The sequence below is a fragment of the Camelus bactrianus genome, chromosome 15 (genome assembly GCF_048773025.1).
Source record: "Camelus bactrianus isolate YW-2024 breed Bactrian camel chromosome 15, ASM4877302v1, whole genome shotgun sequence".
Lineage (NCBI taxonomy): Eukaryota > Metazoa > Chordata > Mammalia > Artiodactyla > Camelidae > Camelus > Camelus bactrianus.
Window position 1 is genome coordinate 51856424 of NC_133553.1, and position 5320 is coordinate 51861743.

At 41.1% G+C, this 5320-nt stretch overlaps 1 non-coding gene across 1 annotated transcript; it reads left to right on the forward strand.

Moving 5' to 3' along the window:
- The first annotated feature begins 4412 nt into the window (after window positions 1-4412).
- On the forward strand, window positions 4413-4485 carry TRNAA-UGC (transfer RNA alanine (anticodon UGC)). Its single transcript has one exon. It is a non-coding gene; the product is annotated as a tRNA-Ala (tRNA).
- Window positions 4486-5320: the final 835 nt, after the last annotated feature.

Below are 5320 nucleotides of genomic sequence, written 5' to 3' on the forward strand. Positions count from 1 at the left end.
CTCTGTGAAGGTAAGCCCAATTCTAACTTCCTTCCTGGGTATAATTTAGGTGCTTTGAAGAATAAGCAAACTACTGCAAGGTACGAGGGGTCAATATTATTAGTGCCTCTCAGTATGTAATGTTCTGCTATATTCTTATGTGATTCCAACTCAACTCCTACAAGAAGAAAAGCAAAATAACCAAAAACATGCCTTCTGGCAAAGAACAACATATAAGGAGATATAATTCTGCAGATGGCAAAATTCCAGACTTTTAATTTGCTGATTCATTGATGGGCATAATAACCCCATAACTTACTGAACTATGATGGAAATAAGGAAGAATTCTGCCATTTTGCATATTTAGCTGCATCCCCACAACAATCAATAGAAAAATCGTGAAAAATCACCCATACCACTGCTCACTTGGGCATGGTAATGGCATTCTTAGTGGTTTCTCTGCTTTCCATTTTCTTCCTCTCCAATTCCATGCACACTTCAACTGTATTATGTTTCTAAAACATAGATAGGAGAATTGCACTTTTTTTGCTATAAAATTTTGCAGTGGCTCCCTCCTTGTTACCTATGGAGATAGTCCTAGCTCCTCAGTAAATGAAGCTTTTCACAGTAAGACCCAAACCTAACTCACCAGCTTTATCTCTAGTATTTCAAGCATGGCCTTGGCCCTGGATGGATGCCACACTCTTCTTTGTTTGGCCCACAAACAGTAAATACACGTTCCTGGACAAGTCACCAAGCCACAGAGCTAGCTCTCTAACCACAAAGCGTGGAGAGAAGCCTAATGTTGTAAAGGGACTGCTGAAAGCCATTATGAGGTCTCATCTCTCAGTCAGTCCTCAAAAAGCCCCAGTGGACTAGACCAAGGAAGCAAGCCCAGTGTTGCCTTCAAGCTGCTGCCGATCACACACAGTCCTTCAAGTGACCATCCTACCCTGCTGTGACTGACAGGACCCTCATTCACTCAACTCCCACTGATTTCCCTCGAGGATATAATCTGATGGGTGTTGGTCTTGGTCTGTCTCCATCTTAGATAGGTAGGTAGGTAGGTGATAGACAGATAGATAGATAGATAAGATTAGATAGATTAGATAGATAGATTGATTAGATACATAGATAGATTCGTAGGTAGATACACACATACATACATATAGATATCTCATCCAGTGACGCAGCTGAGAGGTCCAGGGGATGCACAGGGTATTCAACAACATTCAAATATTTTAAAGCACTTACTATGTGCCAGGCCCTGTAGCAATGAGTATATAAGATGAGTATTCACTACTGTGGATGGGCATGGTAAATCAATTTGTGCCCTCAGTCCTCTGAGTAGCAGTCCTTGCCTAAATTGTCAATATTTGTGCTGTTTTCCCAGCTTTCCTATGTGTCCTGGGAGCTTCTGGACAAAATTCCAAATATCCAGTGTCTGGAGATCTCCAGGCTATCTTGTGGGTGCACCTGCTGGTCAAAGAAGTAGAAAGCTCACTGGACTATACACTCCATGAGACAGGTTCCATCATGCCACAGTAACGAGCACAGAGCCGCATGGCCAGTTCTCATGTAACATCCAAGTTCCTGCCACAAGTGCTATCTTGCCATTTATATCTCAGGAGAAATGCAACAAGGACCTTTACCTTCTACTCTGGCTCCTCATTTCAGAGGTTGAAAAATTGGGGCACATCACTGGAATTCATAAGGAGAAAAGACCACTGATTTTCCCTAAATGTGCTGATATGTAACTTATGCTATGGTTAAGTGCATGGGGCTACAATCTTAGATCCCCACCTGCAGTTCTTTCTCTACTAACTTCAAACACTGCTACTAACCCACCCTGCTTTCTAAATGCCATTTGGGTCATGCATTCTCCCTGCCCAGAAGCTTTCAAAGTCTCCCCACTGTCTTCAGCCCAGATGCCTCACTCCAGCATTCAAGGCCTCCATAACCTGGCCCCAAAACTTATCTCCCTGGTACAAATCTCCTGTGCTTATCAAACTCGTGTCCTCACTATCACCTAACAAGCCATGTCCATTCCCATCATGAGCCTTTTAAGATGCCCTCTCCTCTTCTCACCATTCATCAAAATTCCCTAAATCACTCAAAACCTACCCGAAGTTCCACTGCCAAGGGGCTTTCTCCACACAACCCTACTGATGAAAAATGATCTCTTCCTCCCCGGAGCATGCATTTTGCCACGGGTGCCACTCAGGGACTGCTGTCCTGCTGGTCAGTTTCTCATGCAGGAATCACGTATTATCATTGTTATACTTAGCATCTACAGTGATGCCCTGTTGGCATCCTTGAGAAAAGGGGAAAGACCTATATTTCTTTGAAAGAAGGCTGAAAGAAGACTGAAAAGGCCAGGCTATCCCTACTAAAGGGAAATAGACAATGGAGTCAGAGTCCAAACAGAGCTTCCTTGGGCAACTCTGCTGGCTACCTCTCTAGGATTCCTGACTCAGAGCAGAGTCAGAGGACAAAATCCCAAGGGCCAGTTTCCTCCTAATGGTCTACATGGCAAAGAGCCTGAGCTTTGGGGGCATCCCTTAATTCTAGACTCCTCCCACTCAGTGAAGTCAGGCCCCTTGCTCACATTTACACGAGAGGGGAGATGCAGGTTAAAATGAGCATGTTGTGTTAAGTGTGTACAAAAGTACACTTACCTCTGCATAAAGTAACATGGTCCCCTACCCCCAGCCCTACACTCCTTTACTGAAATCTCCACAGCACTTAAATCTTGGCATAGAAGATGGCTCCACAGGATCTTCTCCTTCAATGAAAAAAAAAAAAAAAAATTAACCTTTGCACATCAACTAAAAATTTCCCAAAGCCTAAAACCTGATTATTCCTAAACTTCATGAATTATTCAGGCTGCTTCAAGTGAGAAAGATCAGATTTAATTATGTTCTGGAGGGGCATCTTCCCTAGGATTAAATGCAAAATATCCTCATCTGACTACTGCGCTGTTTTAAGAACAGGTTGTCGTGGGCTTTCTACAGAACTGTATATGCTAAGAAACAAAATAGGGTTCGCTGGATTGGCATAAGGGAAATAAATACGAAACTGAAGAGTCTTTTCCATATTCACATGGAGCCTGTTTCTACACACCCAGGCGAGAATGACAGCAGTACCAACACATGCAAACCCTAATAAATTAGCTGCACCCAATTATTAAGAAGGCAGCCTTAGGTCATAAAAACGATTTTGTGAAATTGATCTTAAATGAAAAATGTGTAATTACACTTAAAGCAGTTACAGGCTGCTAGTCAATGAAAAATTTTTATTTCCCGTGGAGTTGTACCACTTTCTGAGCATATAAAATTAGTTGGACTGGTAGAAATTATATTATAATCAGAAGTAGCTCAAGAGACAGAAACATTTTTCAACATACTTTTCAAAATGATTCCACAAACTGGCCAGCTATGCACCCAATGTGCATTTTATAATTTTATTGCCTTTGGCCAAAAGTCACTGTAAGAACTAGTGTTCAGAATTATAAGCAAGAAAATCATAATATTTTTTAAAGTGATGAATGCATTTTTCCTATATTCCTTTCCTTAGTCTTTCTTTAAGATCTGAAAGACTCAGATATAGTAAAAGCAAAAATAACCTAGGGAGAAAGGATGTATATAGATGAAAAGCTATGGAATTCATCCTTGATTCATCCCTTACATCACCCGCCACATCCCATCTATCACCAACTTCCGGGGGTTCCATCTCCAAATTTTTCTCAAAACCATATACTCTCCTCTGTCTCCACACTCAATACCCTGGCCCAAGCCACCATGGCACCAATCTCTTGACTGGCCTTTTTCTTCTGCTCTTGACTCCTGTAACTCATTCTTCCCGTAATAGGCTGAAAGATCCTTTTCAAAATGCAGACAGATCCTATCACTGCTCTGCCTCTGATCTTTCAAAGGCTTCCCCTTGCCCTTTCAATAAAGCCCAATCTCCTCCTGTGGCCTCCTAGATCTTGCTTGATCTGGCCTCTGGCCCTCTCCTCAACTTCACTTTTTTTCATTCTTGCCCTCCGCCACAGTGGACCATCACTCTGGTCTCCTTGGCACTCCTGAAGCTCTTCTACCTCCACTACTTTGTGCTTAGTACTCCTTGCCTCTGGAATGCTCTTTGCCTGACTCATGATATCACAGTTCCCCTGCTTATTCCCTGTAGAATAAGTATTTTATTAATTTGTTTACTTGTTGTGGTCTATTTTAGCCTTCAGTGAATACAAAACTACTAAGTGAATGAAATACCATATTTAAGAGATAGTAAATTCATGAAGAGATACTTGCATAAATAAGCAAATAATAGAAGTTTAGTTGTAATCTTATAACTGTCTGACAAAACAGAACTAGCCAGAAGTTTAAGGGCTACAATTTCTACTTTTTAATTGAACTAAAAATTACATGGTGGGAGGAGGATATAGCTCAGTGGTAGAGTACATGCCTTGCATACATGAGGTCCTGGGTTCAATCCCCAGTGCCTCCATTAAAATAAATAAGTAAAAACCTAATTTTACCTCCCCCCCTCAATTTTTAAATTAAAAAAGAAATTACATTGGGCTAGCAATTAAAGACTTCACTAAAGAAGAAATTCATGCTACTAATCAACACAGCAATTTTTTGGCCTTCTTTATACTGAACATTTCAAAATTTAACTTTATACATTAATTTCATCAGAGTTAGCCATTTAAAAAGCTAAGCTAACCTGTCTTATCTTTTGTTCATTCTTTGGTGGCCTTATATGACTTGCCTGAAATAGTCTCACTGGGAAAATATTAAACACTATTTCCAATACTAGAGGATGGAATCAAAGAGTTTATCCACAACACCCACCAACTTATCAAGTCCGCAAAACCTAGACATTAAGGAGATGCAAAGAGGTATAAAGAGAATCACATCATAATTGATCTTCCAATCCATTCTTGAGACAAAACAAAGATGGGAGCAGGATGGATGACGGAAAGAGTAGGAACTCAAAAGAGGGAGAACTCTTCCTAGAGGGAGGAGATCAGGGCAGCCTTGAGCTGTGCTTCGCAAAATGAGAAGGTCTCACTCAGCTAGGAAAGGAGAGCAGGGGAATGAACATTCCAAGGAGGGAAAAGAGGGTGACCACAGGTGTCAGATATGCATGGAGAGCAGTGAGTAGCTTAGTCCAACTGAAGCAGAGTTAAAACTGTCAAGAAAAAGGAAGTCAAAAGAAGCTTGAGAGTATTGGGGGGTGAAAAGTCAGATTACGAGGCAGCAGCTCACCATATTTTGGCCTTACAATACTTAAGAACAATGCAAGATTTTGGCAAAAGAACAAATTAATGGGAAATAAA